This window comes from Harpegnathos saltator, unplaced genomic scaffold (genome assembly GCF_003227715.2).
Source record: "Harpegnathos saltator strain DR-91 unplaced genomic scaffold, Hsal_v8.6 scaffold244, whole genome shotgun sequence".
Lineage (NCBI taxonomy): Eukaryota > Metazoa > Arthropoda > Insecta > Hymenoptera > Formicidae > Harpegnathos > Harpegnathos saltator.
This window is the reverse complement of record NW_020230033.1, coordinates 460,225-484,154: the sequence shown is the minus strand read 5'-3', so window position 1 is coordinate 484,154 and position 23,930 is coordinate 460,225. Positions and strand designations below refer to the sequence as shown.

At 35.6% G+C, this 23,930-nt stretch overlaps 1 protein-coding gene and 1 non-coding gene across 9 annotated transcripts in view; one reads left to right on the top strand and one right to left on the bottom strand.

Annotated features, from left to right (window-relative positions):
- Positions 1-23,930, bottom strand: part of Ecr (ecdysone receptor) — a 385,687-nt gene that overhangs the window by 194,618 nt on the left and 167,139 nt on the right. The window lies entirely within an intron of this gene.
- On the top strand, positions 9,715-9,787 carry TRNAA-GGC (transfer RNA alanine (anticodon GGC)). The gene has a single exon. It is a non-coding gene; the product is annotated as a tRNA-Ala (tRNA).

Genomic DNA, 23,930 nt, shown 5'->3' with positions numbered 1-23,930 from the left:
CGATTTTATTCATGAAAGCTGCGTTTGCGATACAACAAAAGCAAAGGATCTTAGATTACATACTCTTAATGTTAACCAAAAGAAACAGAAATAAACACCCCAGTAAGCAAAATGCTAGCAGAATGCGCGCAGATTGACGCCAATTTCGATCAGATCCCCACATCAAAACCATAGCCATCTGTGTCCTTATTAGGCTCGTGTTTTGTCGACAGGACTTGCGTGACAGGCTGTGCGAGCAGATTGTCGGCAGAAACCGCGCAGGTCCTGCTGCCAATCTATGTGCAAAGTCTGAGCGCAGAGTTTGCTCGGTTTCTGCCGCCAATCTGCCGTCAAATTACTGCAAGTTTTGCGCGGTTTTTGCTACAAATCTGCAGTCAAATATCCGATAGCAGGATCTGACGCATATTTGACCGCAGATTGGTGGTATAATTTGATATAACAGATTCTGCGTTAAATTTGTTGCCTATTTGCCATCAAACTATGATAGCAGGCTTTGCTCGAAATCTGCTCGCATAGGTTTGGCTATCTGGGACATTTATCAGGAAACGTAAATACAGATCACAGACCCATTTCCCGATAAATGTGTTTATTTATGTATCTTTTAGTTAACATTAAGTATGTACTCTAAGGTCTTTTTTGTTGTATTGCGAACGCAACTTTGTGTCAATGGAGTTCAATCATGAATGAAATCGCTAAAGATTTAAATGCTTATAACTTTTGATAAAAACATTTTCCAAACAAATGTTTCAGATAAAATTTACTTGTTTTTTCCCGTAAAATCCAAATATGCAACATTTTATAGAGGGTTCCATTTAAAATTATGAAGTTACCTCCGTCCCCCCTTAGAGGGGAAGCGGAGACGACTTTACGTTTATGTAGTTAGAGAGACCTCTTGAATACATGAAACTTCCTTATGAACAATTTTTTTGATTTGATAAATATTTTTAAAGTTATGAACTTGTAACACTTTACGTGGGCCACCCTATATACAAGATGTCTCAGAACTTTGGGATACGGGCTCCGTAGGGACATAGAGCTAAGTAAGAAGAACAAAAAAGTCCTCTATCATAATGTGAAAATCGTAATAGTTTTTTAGTAATAACCGCGTAAAGTTTGGCGTTTTCCACGCCCATCGCGGCCTATAGACACTCCGCGGCAAGCTGTGTGCGTAGGAGCTGAGCAATAACGCGTTTCGCGCTGACTGTCGCGATGGCGTTTTGGCGCTTTAAAGTGCGAGGCCGCGCTGGACGTGGAAAACACCAAACTTTACGCGGTTATTACTAAAAAACTATTACGATTTTCACATTATCGTAGGAATTTTTTGTTCCTCTCACTTAGCTCTCACTTAGTCCCTACGGAGCCCCTACGGAGCTCAAAGTTCTGAGACACCCTGTATACACACCCTGTCTCAAAAATATCGGACCCCCGGATAACTTTGCAGGATTAAATTTTCATGAAAAACTTTAAATACAAAAGTTGTAGGAAATCGAGTAACGGACTTGATGGTGACCTTGAATTGGACCTTGGCCATAACCTTCAAGGTCATTTGGAGGTCAACTTGAAAAATTTTAATAGGAACCCCTATCTTTTATCACACTGTTTTTTTCTACCAATTAATTTGAACAACTTTTGTCTAAAACATTTTTTTATTTGCCTAATATTTTTTGAGATATTTGAGGAAAACTTGATAACTTTTTCAATATTTAACTTACGATATCTCGCTATTTGTCGGAAAAAAAAGTGGTACTAGACTTTCTTGCTTTATTTAGTCTCAAGAATATATTGTTACAATAGTGTCGTCATTTTTATTAATTTGATGATTTTGAAATTTCCAAAAGTCAGTATATATATAAAACATATATATGTGATATGTATATATAAAAAAAAATATATATAAAGTATATACAGGGTGTATAAAAAGTACCGGGACAGTGAAATATCACAAAACTAAATATTTTAGAAAAAAAATGTTTCAAATAAAAATTGTAGGGTTTCAAAAGATCTATTTACTGACATTATGAGTTTGGGTGGCATCGCCAAGGTCAGGACAAGGTCACCTTGAATTTTTTAAATGGGACCCCCTATTTTTTATTGTATATTCTTGTAACCTTTCTTCAGACCTTTCCAAAGCACTATAATTTTTTCTACATTGTGTAAGCCGTTTCGAAGTTATCGAGCTTTTTATGATAAGATGTCCAGTCAATCAAGGTAAGATCAAAGAAATATCTAGCCAGCCAAGGCAAGATCGAAGAAGTATCCAGCCAGCCAAGGCAAGATCAAAGAAGTATCCAGCCAGTTGAAATGTGCGCATCAAGAATTTTTACCTATGTGAAGCTGGCCCCTCATTATTAAAATTTGAAAAAAATGATGAGAGTTCCAGTTGCCCCCGAAGAGTTCTAGAGTTCTCAATCGGTTTTAGAAATAGTTCTGGCGTTTTAAGCAGTTAAAAAGGCAATTGAAAAAAGGGGGGCCAACTTCACAAAAACCGTCCACTTTAGCGAGCTAGAATTCTTTCATTTCCGCTCGAATCGATTCAAGTCATAAGGAAAATCGATAGAACTCTTCGGGAGGCCACCAGAACTCTAAAGAAACTGACCGATTTTCGAAAAAAAATTTTCTCCTAATTGGACTTAGAAATTTTTTTTCGAAAATCGGTCAGTTTCTTTAGAGTTCTGGTGGCCTCCCGAAGAGTTTTCTATCGATTTTCCTCATGACTTCCTCATGACTTGAACCGATTCGAGCAGAAATGAGAGAGTTCTAACTCATCAAAGTATCGTCGATGTCGAATTTTCTAAGTCCAATTAGGAGAAAATTTTTTTTCGAAAATCGGTCAGTTTCTTTAGAGTTCTGGTGGCCCCCCGAAGAGTTCTATCGATTTTCCTTATGACTTGAACCGATTCGAGCAAAAATGAGAGAGTTCTAACTCATCAAAGTATCGTCGATGTCGAATTTTCTAAGTCCAATTAAGAGAAAATTTTTTTCGAAAATCGGTCAGTTCCTTTAGAGTTCTGGTGGCTCCTTGAAGAGTTCTATCGATTTTCCTTAAAACTTAAACCGATTCGAGCAGAAATGAAAGAGTTCTAGCTCATCAAAGTATCGTCGATGTCGAATTTTCTAAATCCAATTAGGAGAAAATTTTTTTTCGAAAATCGATCAATTTCTTTAGAGTTCTGGTGGCCCCCCGAAGAGTTCTATCGATTTCCCTCATGACTTGAACCGAGTCGAGCAGAAATGAGAGAGTTCTAACTCGTTAAAGTGAACGGTTTTGTGAAATTGGCTCCCCCTTTTTGCAATTGCCTTTTTGACTGCTAAAAATGCCAGAACTATTTCTAAAACCGATTGAGAACTCTAGAACTCTTCGGGGGATCACCAGAACTCTAAAGAAACTGATCGATTTTCGAAAAAAATTTCTAAGTCCAATTAGGAAAAAATTTTTTTTCGAAAATCGGTCAGTTTCTTTAGAGTTCTGGTGGTCCCCCGAAGAGTTCTATCGATTTTCCTTATGATTTGAATCGATTCGAGCGGAAATGAAAGAGTTCTAGCTCGCTAAAGTAGACGGTTTTGTGAAGTTGGCCCCTCCTTTTTTCAATTGCTTTTTTAACTGCTTAAAACGCCATAACTATTTCTAAAACCGATTGAGAACTCTAGAACTCTTCGGGAGGCAACTGGAACTCTCATCATTTTTTTCAAATTTTAATGAGGGGCCAGCTTCACATAGGTAGAATTTTTATGTCGAATTGAATTGAATCGAATCTCATTTTTTAAATTCGAGTCGAATCGAATTTATAAAATTTCATTTGAATTCGAATCAAATCGAATGAAATCGAATCGAATCATTAAAAAATTAAATATAACTATTAAACATGCAAATAATGATGGAAGATTTTAATATAAAAGGGAATATTGATATTGTAATATCATTTTAAAGTAAAATATATATTTAAATATTTAAAGTAATTTATAATTAAGTTATTAATTATAAATTGATTTAATTACAAGTCAAGGGTTCAAACGTATAGGTCCAGATGGCTCGTTTTGTAGCTGATGCACGTAAATGCTAATGTACTTGATTCGTATTCGAATTTTTGTGATTCGAAATCTTCGAATTCGAATAGTCCGCACATCTTTACCAGCCAGCTAAGGTAAGATGATCATAAAGGAAAACTAGCAATTGAAAGCGCGATTAATGTATTAAATGCTCAAATCATTCATTGTTTGACAATGCGCTAATCAATGATAAAAACCTGAAACAGCATTTTCTTACAAAAGCATTTGAGAATAATGTTAATCTCTACAAGAAAAAGTAAAGTCTAAGGAATAAACTAGGAAACAAAAAGATTTATCCAATAAACAGAAATTTCTATTAATTGGATGACAAAATCGATAATTCAATTAAAGAAAGAAAAATCAGTAAGAAAAATCATTTATCTTTTCCGTATGAAGCAACGCGTATCATGTACAAGTAATATGTTCTAAATACTTCAAATCAAATTCATTACAATCGATTTGAAATGATTCGAAGGTAAATTTTAGTGCTGTTATAAATTTAGTGCATTAGTATTATTTTAATATTACATGTGTCTGAAATACAAGTCACGAAATTGCTCCAGCCGCTGGTTGGACATCTTATGATAAAAAGCTCGATAACTTCGAAACGGCTTGCTCAAAGTAGAAAAAATTATAGTGCTTTAAAAAGGTCTGAAGAAGGGCTACAAGAATATATAATAAAAAATAGGAGATCCCATTTAAAAAATTCAAGGTGACCTTGGTGACGCCACCCAAGGTCAAACTCATAATGTCAATAAATAGATCTTTTGAAACCTTACAATTTTTATTTGAAACATATTTTTTCTAAAATGCTTAGTTTTTGTGATATTTCACCGTCCCGATACTTTTTATACACCCTGTATGTATAAGATATCTAGAATTAGTTATTGAAATGGATAGATAGATACGTAACAACGTTAATACAAAGATAATATTATTGATTTTCTTTCTCTGTAAATGTGAGAATTTTTTCATACGAGCAAATTCGCGAAAGAATATAATAGAACATAGTGACAATTATTTATAACCGTTTGTCATTATAATTATTTATTATATTATTATAATTATTTATTATGTTATAGAAATTTATATATATATATGTATATATGACAGTTTTGCTTCAATTATGTCGATAAAGCATAATTGTTTTACTATATCTTTTAAATCTTCAATAAAAATGCCGAATAGGAATATCATCTTCAATGACTCTGACTTTATGTATATTTTTAAAGTTATTCTTCTGAGTAACCGTCAAAAAGTTTTAGCTGTCACTCATCATATATATTAAAAAGTTATTAACAAAAGAAGTTTCATAAACAGGATCTATTTTTCTGATACAATGTATATTAAAATATGTAGTTATATTCTTCTCATTTCAAACAAAAAATTCTGGTAAACATAGTGCCTAAAACGTTTACAAGGAAGTATACATGGAAGTACCCTCTCCGATTTTGATGAGCTTGAAATATGTAGTAATCTAAGCAAAAATAAGGAATATGAATTTTTTTATATGTGTCTAATCTGAGCTCATCTATTTTAAAAAATCTGAAAGATTTTTATTTTTATATTTATAATTACAAGACATATGTAAAGAATAATGATTACCGTTGATTTCAACCTCCAAAAGAAATTGCAACTATCAATGTTATAGAACGACGAAAAGTTTGTCAGGTTAAACCAAGTGGTCGAACAAGAGGTAGCTTATCGAGAAGGACAATGCTCCTTCTCAAGGATATCCACTCTCTTCGATAGAATGGAGAGACAATCTGGAACCAAGAATGCTAATGCGTAGACACCACGTTCAATCTTCGATGAGATTACCGATTTAGAATTAAAATTTGAAGAAAAAGTGTAAAAATTATAGATGTGCTTTTAAATTTGTCATAATTTGTATATTTTAGGAAATATTACATAACAAAATAAAATAGATGAATTAGTAATATCATGTTGATTTTCTTACAAAATAATTATATATATATATATATATATATATGAAAGAATAAACATTTTCTTGATATATTTTATTTGATTTCCGGCGTTTCCGACGTTCCGCGAACATTCCAGTTCAATTCACTAAATGTCGGAAATAAATCTAAAATAGCGGCGCTACCTCAACCTGGAAGTTAAATCAAATATTTCTCTATTGCGAGAACCTAAAATATTAAATTTTCTTTATATATATTTCAAAATTTCATTATCAAATTTTATCTCAATATAAATAAGAATTGAAAGAAAAAATAACTAAAGTTAATGTTAAATAGAAGCTTGTTGGAAATTAGTAAAATGATATAAGAATATTAAATAAATAATTATGGGAGAATGTTTAATACATATTATAGATAAACTACAGAAAGAATTATTTTACAGGAGTATATCCAAGGAAGGCATTTAAATTCAAGATGAGATATAATACGGAAAATAAAATATTCAACTTTTTTATTCTTAGTTAGCAATATTAAAAAATTTTAATTTAAGCAGAAAGATTTAACTCTTTCTTTTAAATATTAATTTAGTTGGCTTTCGAGAGTTGTGATTCTATTTCACAAATATTGGATAAGTTTGTGCCCGATTCTAATAAAATGTTGTTAGCAGAGTTATATGATAGCGTTTATGATATTGATCGTTATATACAGGGTGGTTAATTATAAGTTGCCAACCCGAAATGTGAAGGTAGATTAGGTTAAGATAAACATAAAAGTCCCATACCGTTTTGCGAGATTCGCAATAATTATCGAGTTATTAATGACAGAAATCTGAGGAATGGGAGCGCGCCGACATAGATGATTGGAGAAGCGTTGCAGCTACTCGGACCAAAGCGCGGCCCACTCGACCCAGCAACTGTTGGCGGCGTGCGGCGAGACGTAGGTCCGGCGAGATAAAACAACGAATAGCAGCGCATTGTTTTCCCTTCGCCGCGCACCAGCAACAGTTGCTGGATCAACTGGGCCGCGCTGCGGCCTAAGCAGCTGCAACGCTTCTCCAATCATCTATGCCGGCGCGCTACCACTCCTCAGATTTCTGTCATTAATAACTCGATAATTATTGCGAATCTCGCAAAACGGTATGGGACTTTTATGTTTGTCTTAACCCAATCTACCTTCACACTTCGGGTTGGCAACTTATAATCACCCACCCTGTATACGTATTGTACATCATTGACATTCAGTTGACATTTGAGCGAAAGACTTGAATGTTTTGATTGAATTCACATCCAACAAAAATTTTAGAAATGAGCAACGAAAAAGTACATTTACAGCGTGTTATGCTTTATAAGTCGTTCGGAAAGGTATAAAAATTGAAACCGACGTTTGAATGAAAAAACATTCAAATTGTCTATCAATACTATACATCAGCAATTTGAACTGTTAAGAAATAATTAGCGAAACTTAGATGTGATTGGTGATTGCTACTTTGATGACCATGTTCTGACCAACCTTCTAACATAGATCATAACATTGTGCGCAATTTAGTGTGAAATCACGAATTTCAACAGAAGAAGTTGCTGAAAGACTTAACATTGATAGATCAGCCATATTCTGGCATTTAACAAATTTGAACATATTTTTAAAAATTTAACAAAAATTGGATATATTTTAAAGATATGTAGGTAACATATTAACTAATCGAAGTAAACAAATTGAGTCAAGTCTCTGCAGCTGTTTCCTTGTTTGGCCTATCAAATAAAAAGTTGTTTTTGAATCGATTGATAACTGGCGTTGAAAAATGGATCCTGTACGATAATGTTCAACGCAAATACACTTGGAAACATGGAAATGAACGTGCAAAATGGCAAAAAAAAATTTACATTTTAAGAACGTGATATTTTCTGTTTGATGAAATTACGAAGAAATAATTTATTTTGAATTGCTCTTCGTTACCCAAACGATTAATTTCTGATAAAAATCAATTATTAGACAATTTAAAGATTCAGCAATTCAGAAGAAGCGTCCAATTCTAGTTAAACATAAGGGAATTTTTCACCACAACGATGCAAAACAACGCACTGCAAAACAGATCTTGCGTAAATTAAAAGAACTAAAATGGAATGTCATAACGCACCATTTTCTCTTGATATCGCACTATTAGACTGTCACTTGTTTCGATCATTGCAAAACGATTTGAATGGGAAGAATTCGCGTATTTGGAAGCCATCAAAAATTTTTCTTCCTTTTTCAATGCAAAACCAAGATCGTTTTATAACGGAAGTTTTCAGAACGTTGGGAAAAAATTATACGAAACAACGGCAATTATATTATTAATTAATAAAGAAATTTTATATACTAAATTACTGCTCGAGTTTTAATGATTAATCGAACACACGAATTTTTGTACTCATCCAATACTTCAATACAACAGCAATAATGAAATGTGTATTGAATTCAAATGAAGTTACATACTTGAATGTGTTGCTGTCAGATCGATTTTTTGACATAATTTAAAAATATATAACACAAATAAATTATTAATGTCTTAGAAAAATTCGCAGTGTGGAAAGTGCAGTTTTGATATTTTCTTCACATATATGATAATAAATTTGTTGATAAAAATAAGTGTACTAAGTTAAGTCTTAAAAATCTTCAAACTGTATGCGAAAATATTTAAAGTTGTTGCTGCTTCTTTTCCGTCACGTTCTTTTTCTGATACGCGCTATATAACTTTTGTTCTGCGAGCAAATATCACATCGAGATCATGTATTTTAATAACGTGAACAATAATAAAATTAAAGTTAGTATAATTAATTTTGTTAAAATTTCGTAAAATATTAACATATTTCTATGAAATTACCTCGATCGAGATATTATCAAGGTTATCACTCTGAATAATTTCCAAAAAATTGCACCTATCGCTTATTACTTATTAAAAAGTTAACAAAAGAAATTTGGAAAACATACTAGTCAATATCAATGTTTAAGGACGTAATTTATATATAGTGCTCGCCAAAAATTCCGGTCCACCTAAATAAGTTCTGAATGGTTTAAGATATTGGATTGAAATTTATAGGGATACAATGGGATTACACAGTCTATCATTTAACCACAAAACACCCACCAACATATTACAGAGGAGCGGGGGGAGAGGGAGCTCGGAAAATCTTAAATGACATATGGGGTTAAGTGAAGGCTCGCTTGAAAGGGCTTTTGCGAGACGAGAACAACGCGGTGTTGTGGAGGTCTCCATGATTTTTTTTCGCAGAGTTATGATCATTTAAACATTTTTATTGAGATTTTGCGATAAAGAGATCACGGCGAGTAAGATAAGGCTTCACACGTATTTCTAAATAGAAGTATGTATGGTGTTGCTGAACCATGAAAGAAAGAGGGCGTACTAGGTGACCGTGCGTTTGGGACCTGCATCTTATTTTCGTTCCGAAGAGAGAAAAATATCGAGAGCGCGGTAGTCGAAAATAAGATGCAGGTCCCGAACGCACGGCGTCCAGTCGCCACCTAGTACGCCCTCCTTCTTTCATGGTATGCATGGTGCGTACGTATGAGGTCTTAAAGGATAGCAACCTTTGACTTTGAGAGACTTGCAGCTTGTACCACTGGTACAAGTAAACATGCCCCTTTCTCTGTAGTCGCCGTGCGCTCGGGATAGCACTAGAGATGTCGCTTCCGAACGACATCTCTCAACGTTATCTGGGGAGGGGAGAGTGTCGTGAGCGTGGAGCGTCAGATAGCTCAGTGGTCTAGAGCAGTCGCCCGGCAAGCGAAAGACCCGGGTTCGATTCCCGGTCTAACGACTACCACACTCTCAATAAGTTTTTGATGGCTTCCAAATTTGCGAATTCTTCCCATTCAAATCGTTTTGCAATGATCGAAACAAGTGACAGTCTAATAGTGCGATATCAAGAGAAAATAGTGCGTTATGACATCCCGTTTTAGCTCTTTTAATTTGCGCAAAATTTGTTTTGCAGTGCGTTGTTTTGCATCGTTGTGGTGAAAAACGATTCCCTTAAGTTTAACCGGGAATCGAACCCAGGTCTTTCGCTTGTCGGGTGACTGCTCTAGACCACTGAACTACCTGATGCTCCACGTTCACATTTTCCTCTCCCTAGATAACGTTAAGAGATGTCGTTCAGAAACAATATTATACGTTGCATGTGTGTTTTGTGTGTTTGTATGTGCGTGCGTGCATGCGTGCGTGCGTGCATGCGCGTGAGGATATGGACTTTGTGGTTGGTCAGTTCTACAGTATTTTACGACTCCAGACCCTCCTTACTGCGAAAAATGCAGCCGCACCCATAAAGTTTCTAACTGATGTACATATGAAGGAATAAAAACACAAATTATTTTATTAAATGTTCAAATTGGTGTCCTTCGACACTTGGCAATGTCCTAAGCAAACGTAAAACGTATCCATAACGTTAGTTATAAGATCTGGTGTGATTGGATTCGAAACGTTCACTATTTTTTCTCGCAGCTCTTCTAAGTTTGCAGATTTAGTCTCATAGACTTTGATTGTAGCTAACACATCGATCAATAAGTCCCGGGACTAACCAACAAATGGCGCCTCTAATAACAAATCCATACCATTCTCAGTTAGTACCAACTTTTAGAAGTTACATGTTAAATTTTCATGACATTCCGACATTGTGTCATTGAGTTACAGTGATTTTAGTGACGCTACACCGTGTCACAAATCGATGGTAACGATGGCCAAATTGCATGAGTTGAACTGTTATTTAGTTGTGCTATGGAATATGGAATGTATAATACACGCGTTCAGCCATATGTGGTCATGTGATTTGTGAGTTACAACCAAATAAGCTATGGCTTACCAATTGGTCACTGAGATCATTAGATCTGACCCCATTAGATTTTTTTACTGGGGATATTTAAAAGCCAAAGGAAGGTCTGGAATCGTGAAATACTGTGGGACTGACGAATTACGAAGTCCTTATCTTCGTGACGAACATGAACACACCTGCGCGCACGCACGTACCCACACACCACACCATGCCCACACACATACACACGCACACACGCGTACGCGCGCGCACGCACACGTATTTCTACCTCCTTAAAAACACGCGTGAAGCCTTATCTTACTCGCCGTGACCTCTTTATCGCAAAATCTCAATAGAAATATTTAAATGATCATAACTCTGTGAAAAAAAATCGTAAAGACCTCGACGATTCCGGCTTGTTTTCGTCTAGCAAACCTTTGAAACGAGTCCTCACTCAACCCCATATATCATTTAAGATTTTCCCACCTCTCCCTCCCCCAGCCCGCCTATAATGTGGAAATGGGTGTTTTTGTAATTAAATGCTAGACTTTGTAATCCCATTACATCTCTATAAATTTCAATCTAATATCTTAAATTATTCAGAAGTTATTTAGGTGGCCCGGAGCTTTTGGTGGGCACTGTACATACAAGGTGGGCCGTTTTAATTTATCCACACTGATAACTTCGAAAATGATGAAAATATCAAAAAATGTCCAAAAGAAAAGTTACAGAGTTCTTAGGGAGTCAACTGATGGTGACTTTGACTTTGACCTTGAAGGGCATTTTCAAGGTCATTTGAAGGTCCACTTTGTTTTTCTTAATAGAAACCCCTATTGTTGACCGCGAATTTGGAAAGAACGGGAAACTTTACGTTCAAATATGTTATCATGTTAAAGATTAACGTAACCCCTAGGGGTCATCTTATAGGTTTCTAGGATTGTTGAGCACAAATCAAAAGTTAGAATAAAAAAAACACCAATAAATTAGTGTGATTAGCCTACAAAATTATAGTTACCAGAGTTTACCACGTGGAAGTAACAGTGCAAAACTCTTTTGGGGTGCTGGATTAACGTGAGCCTCTTGCCCTTCATAAAGAATTAAAGCAATTGCTCGAAAACATCTCCATTTTGCTGGACACATAAATCAATTCTTCGCTGAAAATGCCAAACTATTCTTAATAATACTGCCCTTGGGATATTTTGGCAGGTAGTTCGGATTCTATCCATCGTATCTTCTCTATTGGTTGGTGCCCGTTCGTACACAACATTTTTCAAATAACCCCATAAATAGAAATCGAGCGATATCAAATCTGGAGATCTTGGTGGCTATGCAACAGTTCCGCCATGGAAGCTCTCCGCTGACGGATAGTTAACCATATTTGATATGGAATTTAAGAAAGATACTTCTCCAAGAATAAGAGTTTGTAGAAAATAAATTTTCTTTTCGGAAGAAAAACAACTGCTTGAGTACTCTCTTGTAAGTAAGAATGAATAATTTTGAATAATTTTGCAACCATCCAACACCACGTATCAGGAAATTAGCAACAAAATGATACAAGTTGATATCTGATGAAACTGAATAAATTCTAATCTAGGAACAAAATCAAAGCAAAAAAGATTAATTCCCCTAAACAATAATTTATCGTTGTTATTCCAGCTCAGAGTACACGTAAGGATCCATCGAATAATAAAGGCTAAGACTTGATAACTATTATTCTTATTCGATTAGGTCAAAACCTTGAATAAAATATCTTGAATAAAAATAAAACTAGTCTCATGATCGATCATGAGTTTTTTGACCTTCAAATGATCTCTGGAGGTCAACCTAACCTAATCTGAATACGAAATTATTCGTTCTTTCTGAGCCCGGTTAAGTTTTATGAATCCTAAAACTTCTATTTGGGTCATTGTTTTACCCCCCCGGGGTCACGTTGACTCTTAACATGATAACATATTTGAACGTAAAATTTTCCGCTCTTTCCAAATCCGCAGTCAAAAATAAGGATTTATATTAAGAAAAACAAAGTTAACCCTCAAATGACCTTGAAAATTCCCTTCAAGGTTAAAGTCAAGGTCACCATTAGTTGACCCCATAAGAACCCTATAACTTTTCTTTCGGATATTTTTCGATATTTCCATAATCTTCGAAATTAACAGTGTGGATAAATTAAAATGGCCCACCCTGTATACAAGGTGTACATTTCTCATTTTAATAGTGCACTTCGATTATCATTGCAAAAAGTGCTCGTATGGCTCCTATCGGGATGGCGTCTGTCTGGCAATTTTTCCGCATAAAGCCTTTCTGCTGCCGAGTAATTATTTTTGGCCTCACCCAACGTATGAATCATATCCACAATTTCATTTGGTGGACAACCCCGATTGGCCATAATTATAATAAAAAAAATAAAACATAATAAGAAAACAAAAAACTTTACAAAAATACAAGAAGTTTCTATTCTGATAAAAAAACGTTAGTAGATAATAATATATTTTTCTTATAATGAATAAAATTCCACTGTTTGTTTAGATCAGAAACTGCGCGACAACACTGATAACTGTCTATAGCGTGAGTGGAATAGAAGTCCGAAGAACGATACGTTTTTAACACAAAATTTACCTCTATCGTTTTCTGGATTTTTAGGTCGTTTACCGATCTTGCCTTGCTGGCTGGGTCGTTTATCGATCTCGCCTTGACCGGCCGGACCATGCCCCGATCTTGCCTTATAAGTTAAAAAGTATTTAACAAAAAGATACTTTATTATAAGTTTTTGGAAAGTTCTCGATGTAAGCTAGAAGAATATATCATAAAAAGTAGGTGGTTCCATTTAAGAAACTGAAAGTGACCTTCACCTGACCTTCAAGCAACTATTCAAAGTCATACTAATGGCACCATCTTATGTCTCCCTCGAAACCATACAACTCTTATCAAAAATATTTCGCCATCCGAGCATTTATTGCAATTATAATCGAGGTGCACTATTAAAATGGGACATCCTGTATACAGGGTGCACGATTTATCTGAAGACATTGAAATATCTCGAGAACTATGCATTGGATAAAAAAAATTGGTTAATGAAAGTTGTTAGTCTCGAAGGGGGACATCCAATGATACCAAACTCGACCTCCCACCCCACCCCCTGGGGGTGGGAGTTGGGGGCAACTTTGAAATCTTAAATGGAAACCCCCTTTTTTATTGCAGATACGGATTCTACGCCACAAAATACGTAAATTTTGTCCGAAACTTTTTTTTTAATTCATGATAGATGGCGCTGTAATCGCAAAAAATTATATTTTCCGCAATTCTCCAGAAATGATCATTGGATTGCAAAATAAAAAGATACCTGTTCAATATTTTTAAATAACATAATAAAAGTTATTCCCCCCCATCCTCTCGGGGTAGGGTGAGTGGTAACGTTCAAATCTCAAATGGGGATCTACTTTTTTCATTGCAGAATTAGATTGTACGTGAAATTTTTATTGAAACAATTTTTTTCATTGAAACAATTTTTCATAATAAGCCGTAGTTCGCCATATACCCACAGTGGCGCGTCGAGCAGTTCCCTCTTCGATTCGGGTTCCCATTTGAGATTTGAACGTTACCACCCACCCTACCTCGAGAGGAGGGGGGGGAATAACTTTTATGTTCTTTAAAAATATTGAAGGTATTAAAGGTATTAAAGGTATTTTTTATTTCTCGATCCAATGATCATTTCTGGAGAATTGCAGAAAATATAATTTTTTGCGATTACAGCGCCATCTATCATGAATCAAAAAAAAAGTTTCGGACAAAATTTACGTATTTTGTGGCGTAGAATCCGTATCTGCAATAAAAAAAGGGGGTTTCCATTTAAGATTTCAAAGTTGCCCTCAACCCCCATCCCCAGGGGGTAGGGTGGGAGGTCGAGTTTGGTATCATTGGATGTCCCCCTTCGAGACTAACAACTTTCATTAACCACTTTTTTTTATCCAATGCATAGTTCTCGAGATATTTCAATGTCTTCAGATAAATCGTGCACCCTATATACAGGGTCATCGAAAAGTATCGGACCCTCCTAATATCTTCAGTTAGAATGCATTTTGGAGAAAATGTCCAATAGCAAAGTTGTATAGTTTCAAGTGGGGAGTAAGATAATGACCTTGACTTTGACCTTAACCATGTCCTTCAAGTTCATCTCAAGGTCAACCTTATTTTTTTTAATGGTATCCCCAACATTTTATTGCATATTCTTATAGCTTATTTCGAGAGCTTTCCAAAATACTATAATAAAACATTTTTTCATTAAGTACTTTTTGAGTTATAAAGGTTTGAAGTTAACAATTTGTTAAGTGGTGTGTGATTTCGGTCAGTTAAGGCAAGAGTGGTGTGTGATTCCGACCAGTTAAGGCAAGAATGGTGTGCGATTCCGGCCAATTAAGGCAAGAGTGGTGTGTGATTCCGACCAATTAAGGCAAGAGTGGTGTGTGATTCCGACCAGTTAAAACAAGAGTGGTGTGTGATTCCGACCAGTTAAGGCAAGAGTGGTGTGTGATTCCGGCCAGTTAAGGCAAGAGTGGTGTGTGATTCCGACCAGTTAAGGCAAATTTCATTCCAATTGGTCAGCTTGGTCAAAATATTCAATTGTACCAAACAATTCACAACCAATGTTCAAATTGTTACCCTTCAACAGCCTGACAATGTGCCAATCTGTTATAAACAGCTGAAACCGCATTCCGGAACATTTCCGGCAGTATTAGTTCTATCTCTCGAGTTATTCTCCCTCTTAAATCACCTAAATCTTGAGGCTTGGTGGCATAAACTTTACTTTTCAAGTAACCCCACAAAAAAAGTCAAGTGGGGTCAAGTCCGGAGACCGAGGTGGCCACTCAATATGACCCCTTCGCCCTATCCACCTGTCCTGAAAAACCTCATTCAAATATTGACGGACAATGACACCATAATGAGGTGGAGCTCCATTCTGTTGGAAATAAATTTCATCCATATTTCCACCAGCTATGTCTCGAATAGCTGGAACAATTTGTTCGCGAAGCATGACTGTGTATACTTGTGCTGTCAAATTGCCTTCAATGAAGAAAGGGCCAACTGGTCTACCATTAAGAATACCAGCCTATACTTTTTGTGGATATTGGGTATGATTGTCTCTTTTCCAGTGAGGATTAACGTCACTCCAGTATCTACAATTGTATCTATTTATATTTCCAGTCAGTTCAAATGTTGCCTCATCAGAGAAAACAATATTATTAAGTAATAGAGGATCGTCGACAAGCATCTCCATCATAAGATCACAAAATTCGATGCGTCTATCAAAATCGTCTTCGGACAACTCTTGGACCAAATGGAGTTTGTATGGATGCCATTTATTCAATTTCAGAATTTTACTGACAGATGCACGACCGATTTCGTGTTCTTGTGCAACGCGATTGATGGAAATGTGGGGACTTTCAACGAAAGACTGTAAAACATCTAATGCCTTATCATTATTTGTTACTGTTTTACGTCTACCAGATCTTGGGCGGCTTTTAACGCTACCAATGTCCTCGAAACGTTGAATAGTACGAATTACAGTACTTTTGGAGATCCTATTATTTTCATTCCGAAAATTTTCATTAAATAATCGCGTTACTGTTTTATACCCTCTTTGTTGATCTCCCCATCCTCGCATCATTAACAGTGTTATTCGATCTCTTTCAGAAAGCTCCGCCATTCTTAATTAGAGCAAAGAAGAATTAATCAGGTAAGTGATAGGAAATTGATCTAAATAATTAAGTAGAGAAAACTACTAATTATTAAGTTGGTCCAACTATCGATTTATTTATTTCAACCAGCACTAGCAAAAAGCTCGTTGAGCAACTGAAAATGTAATAGATCAATTAATAATATTTACGAAAAAATTCTGGGCTATTGGAAATAAAATGAAGATGTTTGGGACAATCAATTGAAGCGCAATGGCTTCTTTTGTTATAGAAACAATTTTTGGGGCTGTTCGTTTTCGTCTACGAGGTGACTGCTGCTCGCTAAGAAGAAGACAGCACTGCATCAAAGATTCAAATCAGTGATCCGCATTGTTTGCTCAAGAGTTTGTATTACTATTGGTGCCTGCGAGAGTGAGACAATAAAGATCAGCCCCGCCAACGCTTTCGGGCAGATTCCCACTAACGCCTTCGGACATCACGCATTCGAGCAGCTTCTCGCGATCATTTTCGGGCAGTTTTCCGCCATAGCCTACTAGCATAACCGCTTGAAGCCATACAACTTGGCTATTGGACATTTTTCCAAAATGCATTCTTACTAAAAATATTAGGGGGAGCCGATAGTTTTCGATTAATGTATTTTCTTTAAACCAATTAATTAGTTTCATTATTTCGCGCACAAAAGTATTAAGGTTACGATTACTGAAAACTAAATAATATTTTACAAGATATTTTACATTTTGTGTCAAAAATTGTTGACTTCAAACCTTTATAACTCAAAAAGTACTTAATGAAAAAATGTTTTATTATAGTGTTTTGGAAAGCTTTCGAGATAAGCTATAAGAATATGCAATAAAATGTTGGGGGTTCCATTAAAAAAAATAAGGTTGACCTTGAAATGACCTTGAGGGACATGGTCAAGGTCAAAGTCAAGATCATCATCTTACTTCCCGCTTGAAACCATACAACTTTGCTATTGGACATTTTCCCCAAAATGCATTTTAACTGAAGATATTAGGGGGGTCCGATACTTTTCGATAACCCTGTATATATACATGGTATATATATATATACATGTATATATATACATGGTATCCCATTTTAAACATGCTCCTCGATAATTCTTTAACGAAGCATTTTCGGCAAAAATATTTCGGACAAAAGTTGTATGATTTCAAGGGAGATATAAAACAACTATACTATTTTGTTTACAAATGGCACCACTTTCGAGATATTCATTGATCATTATTTTTCTTAAATGGAAACCACCATTTTTTATTATATCATCTTTTTCTATCAATTAATTTGAACAATTTTTATCTGAAACACTTTTATTTGCCTAATATGTTTTAAGATATTTAAGGAAAACTCGGTAACTTTTTCAATATTTAATTTATGATATCTCGCTACTTGTCGGAAGAAAAAATAGTACTAGACTTTTTACTCTATTTAGTTTCAAAAATATATTGTTACAATAATGCCTTAACTTTTGTCAACTTATCGACTTTTGGAAATTTCAAAATCAGCAAATTAACAAAAGTCAGGGCGCTATTGTAACAATATATTCTTGAGACCAAATAGAGTAAAAAGATCTAGTACTATTTTTTCTTCCGACAAATAGCGAGATATTATAGGTCAAATATTGAAAAAGTTACCGAGTTTTGGCACGTGCAATCGGTAACAGCATTTTCATCATAGACATCATAAATGATATTGGCTGCTGCAGAAACGATTTTGTTTAAATGAAATACGAAATGCATTGCATATCAAATATGCTCTTTATTGATAGCCATCATGAATATTACTGTTTATTTGAGATTATGTGCATCAAACGCCAAACCATATGTCATTTCAAAAAGTTAAATATTAACACTTTAAAATTGCAAAACAGCGGGAGAATATTTTAATTCCAACTTTTGCTCTGAGCTAAATTTCATCGGAAAGAATTAACTACTAAACCTAACATTATACACGATATATCAATACATTACAAATTCAATTAAAGAGAAAGGCGTATAAAGAAAATCTCAAATAAAAGAAAAAAAGTGGACATTTAAATTTTACATCTATTAATGTTACAATTTTATTTTCTTAGTTTAGATTTTATATTTTTTCAATTAAGCGATCAGAATCTTTTTTTATTTATTTTAGGAGGTATGAAAAAAGGAAAGAAGAAGCAGAGCTAAGACTTCAATATAAAGATATCAATAAAGGATAATAGAAATTTTGTAATATTTTAAATATTGAATATTTTATATTTATTTATTTTTATAGTTCTTTTTTTAATTAAGCCCAACAGTTTTCATAGTCAAAGAAAAAAAATGTCGTACATTTTTTAATTAAATTTAACAATCATTAGCCATCTTTGTGCTCAAAAGTCATAATCTAATTTTTATTCAAACGATATATAAAAAAAAATTATAAAAGAGAAGTGTATACACATGCATTATAATATTTATCTAATATTAAATTAGGATCTCTGTATTTGAAACTTCTATTAAACTTCTTATAATGGTAGAGAACGTTAACAATACATTTTAATAAAATATATTTTAAAATTAGTAAATTCAAAAAAATAACGAGTTTTTAAATTAAGTAAATTTAAAAAAACATTGAGCTTATTATATGTTTATGTAGGAAAGTAAATGTTCATTCAATATTCTTACGGCTCAAAAATAAAAAAAAATCAGTTCGAAAATAAAATAATAGTTTGAAATTCTAAATTATATCTTTAAAAAAGTCGTATAAATCATTATATTAAATACCGGGAAAAGTTCGCGCGAAAAGGTTTACTTGTTAATAATAAACTGAAGTCGAAGTTCAATCAGAAATTCGCAAGTGTAATGCATGAAGTTGATATCAGCGGGAAGTTACATTTATGTCGTTGATATACATGATGTATGATTTTCAATTTTTTCAATATTGTTGTTGTTTATATGAGGTTGAAGATGAATAGCGAAAAGTTAAAAATTTGTGTTTTCTTGCTCTATAAATATAAACTTGGAAATACAGCAGCAAATGTTGCAAAACGCATTTATAGTGTATGCGGAAAAGGTTCTGTTAACGAAAGGACAACACAAAAATGGTTTAAGGGGTTTAAGGAAGACAATAATGAATTGCTAAATGATGGGCTGCGTTCGGGATGTCCATTTGTTATCAAAGATGATGAATCGTAAATATATGCGATCAAATCTACGGAAAGATGTGCTGACGTCGTACAGATATTCCAAGTGATGAATCTATGAAGAGACTCACTCTAATCATTATTGTACTAGTACTGTATTAGTACATTGTAGACTAACAATATGCAATAACTTACTCTTACAGTTTGAAATTGATCTGTTTATTGAATTTTAAATTACGATTGAAATTTAAATTACGACAAAAAGTGGATACTTTACGAAAACACATGACAATCTGATTAATAGTGTGAGCAGGGTTCAGATCACAGACTTTTATATATAAGCTAAACTGAAAACTTCCATTAGTTTTTATGTATAAAAGTGACCCTTATGTAAAACATAAAATCGTGTGCACATGCGCATTGCAAGATCCCGTTAATACTCTACATATATTGAATGAACATTGAATGTGAACATTGAATGTGACGTTGCAAGAGGAAATATTAAATACTGGATAAACATTAACATTTTCTGGAGTAAAAATGCCTGTACGGTGTGCAATAAAATCCCTTTTGGGACTTTATAATGCGCATGCGCGAAATTTTAGTACATACTTTTAGGGGACGTGTTAAAGAGACCAGTTATCGGTCTAGTGTATAATATAGAAGTCTGTGGTTTAGATTCACATACACACGCGAGCGCGCACACACGCACGCACACAAGAACAGTAAAGTAAAACTGAATCTTTATCTGAAGATCTTAATTATTTTTTGGTAAATTGCACATGGTATTGTTCACGTTGACTTTCTTTCACATGGTCAAACAGTTACTGCAGATATTTATTTATTGCGAAGAAATCGATAAAGTTCATTCCGAACTGATAAAAATTCATCCGGCATTTGTGAACAGGAAAAATATACTTCTTTTATACAGCAACGCAAGATCTCACGTTGCTTCTACGACTTGCCAAAAAATAAAGAATAACGGGTAGGAAATTTTACTTTATCCTTCTTACAGTCCTGGTCTCCTTCTAACTATTACTTTTTTTAAGGTCAAACTTCCTTGCAAATAGCAATTTTAGAAATGACACCGAAGTCAAATCGGTAAGTAGTTCATTCTTTGTGAATAAAATTCGAGATTTTTATAATAAAGGAATATATAAGCTTGTAAAACGTTGAATAAGAGTTGTAAAGACAAATGGTAATTATTTCGCCGAGTAAAATTATTTTTTGGAAAAGTTCAGAACGTTTGAATTTTGATCTAAAAATCTGTACGAACTTTTTCCGGTGCCTAATATATCAAAATGAATACCGAAAGGAAAGTAAAAAGTTTTAGTAGTCTAATAACTGCGATTAATTTTAAATGAATTCAACATACGCACTCACTCACGCACATTTACACATATATTCACGTTCGTATATACATATCTATATAAAGGGTTTTTCAATAAGGGCGGGTCGATGTTACAATGGAATGAAACAAGCTGTGTGTGAGGTATTAACGAAATTTTTTTTTTATTTGAAAGGCCCATGTATGCCATTATGTGTGGAATATAACATCGTTCAAATGTCTGCCGCGGCTTCTCACGGTGGCACGGATCCGAGTGGTCAAATTTTCAATGATTCTGCCGCATAGATCCGGCTGAATTTGAACGATGGCCTGGGTTATGTTGACTTTAAGGGCATCGGTCGATTGCGGCTTATTGGCATAGACCTGCGACTTCAGAAAACCCCACAAGAAAAACTCTAGCGGGGTTAAATCGCACGATCTTGGTGGCCAATTCACGTCACCTCTGTGAGAGATAACCATACCCTCAAATCGTTCATGCAGAATGTCCATCGTGGCGTCCGCTGTGTGGCACGTAGCGCCGTCCTGTTGGAACCACATGTCGTCCACGTCCATATCGTTCAATTTGGGCCAAAAGAAATTGGTTATCATCGTTCTGTAGCGCTCGCCATTGACGGTGATGGTCTCACCAAAGTCGTTTTCGAAAAAGTACGGACCAATGACGCCGCCGGCCCAAAATCCGCACCAAACAGTAACTTTTTGTGGATGCATTGCTACCTGGTGAACCTCGTGTGGGTTGGCGTCGTGCCATATACAGCAGTTATGCTTGTTAACATAGCCATTCATCCAAAAATACGTCTCGTCGCTAAAGATGATTTTTCGGCCAAAATTGGGGTCCTCTTCCAAATGCTTCGAAGCCCGATCAGCGAACAAACGGCGTTGTCTATGGTCATTAACTTTGAGCTCCTGGGCCAGTTGGATCTTGTACGGGTGCAGGCCCAAGTCCCGACGCAAAATTCGCCAAGTTGAAGTCTGCGAAAGGCCGAGTTCTTGTGCACGGCGACGAATTGACTGCCTCAGGTTCTCCTTTACACTTTCACTTACAACGGCGATGTTCTCGGCCGATCTGGCGTTCCTTTGACGTACGGGTATTGGTTGATCGTTTACAGAACCGGTTGTCTCGAATTTGGCGACCAAACGTTGGAGAGTCGACTTTGAAGGGCCACCGCGTCTGCCGTAAAATGGGCGCAACGCACGCAACGTTTGCACTAACGAACACTTATTTTGATAATAAAGTTTTATCATTTGGACGTGCTGCTCAATCGTGTAACTTGTCATGGTGATTTGGCATCAGTGACTGAATAATAAACAACAGGTTAGACAGACGCCGCCAAAACAACATGGCCGCCACAGGCTGCCAACATCGACCCGTACCAATTGAAAAACCCTGTACATAACTTCTTTAATATTTAACTAACGATATCTCGCTAACTATTTGTTGGGATAAAAATATGGGATAAATACTAGACTTTTCTATTCTACTTGGTCTCAAGAATATATTGTTATAATAGCGCCCTGATTTTGGTTAATTTGATGATTTTGAAATTTCGAAAGATCGATAAATTAATAAAAAATAGAGCATTATTGTACCAATATATTCTTGAAATCAAATACTAGGTGCCCAACTAAATTTCCGGGTTTTTTTGATCAATGAGAAATGGAAAATTTCAAGAGAAATACAAAAAATGGTTTATTCAAAGTATCGTCCCTCACTAGCTACACATTTTTGCCATCTCTCTGGCAATACATGAATACCGCAACGATAAAACGACGCGTCTTTGGACCGAAACCATTCATCCAACCAATTTTACACTTCTTCGAAATTGGCCAAGTGTTGCCCAGCCAAGCCATGCGCCATCGACCGAAACAAGTGATAATCGGAAGGGGCCAGGTCTGGCGAATACGGTGGGTGCGGTAGCAGATCCCATTTCAGCGTTTGGATGTCCTGGACGATGGAAGTGCGATGGCACGGAGCGTTGTCGTGCTGCAATATCACTCGTTCGTGTCTCCTGTCCCATTCTGGCCGCTTTTCGAGCAATGCATGGTTCAAATTGATCAGTTGTTGTCGGTAGCGATGCCCATTGACAGTTTCGCCCGGTTTCAGCAGCTCATAGTACGCGATTCCTTTCTGGTCCCACTAAACGCAGAGCATTGTCTTCTTTCCGAAGCGATTTGGCTGTGCCGTCGATGTTGATGCTTCGCCAGGTGAAAGCCACGATTTTTTGCGTTTGGGATTCTCGAAATATATCCACTTCTCATCGCCAGTAACAATTCGATGCAGGAAACTCTTTCTTCCATGCAGGAAACTCATTCTTTCATGCCGCAAAAGCAAAATTTCGGAAGTGGCTCTTCGATTTTCCATCTGTCTCTCAGTCAACTCATGCGGCACCCACTTTCCTTCCTTTTGAATTTTCCCATGGCATGTAAACGTTTGGAAATACCCTGGCGAGTCATGTTTAATGCCTCCGCAAGTTGATCTTGTGTTTGCGTATCATTTTCATTCAATAACGCTTGCAGATCGGCGTCCTCAATTGTTTTTGGTCTTCCGGAGCGCTCCTTGTCCTCAGTGTCCTCAGTGAAATCGCCACTTCTGAAGCGTTTAAACCAATCTTCACAGGTAGTTTTCGATGGTGCATGTTCGCTGTAGGCCTCCTCAAGCAAACGACGAGCCTCAGCTGCACTTTTTTCAAGTTAAAGCGGAAAAGCAAAGCTTCCCGCAAATGCTGTTTATTTGGCACAAAACTCGTTATCTTCGTTGTTAGAAAAAATATTTTTGCGTTGCAATATGTGTCGGTATTACGTCTGGTTATTGTTAACAGATGTCCAAGCTATAAAAAAACACAACTTCAGCATGTATGTCGACCACATGTGTCGTTAGCGTCATCCATGTGTGAAACCCGGAAACTTAGTTGCGCACCTAGTAGGATAGAAAGGTGTATTACCATATTTTTATCACGACAAACAGTTAGCGAGATATTGTAAGTTAAATATTGAAAAGTT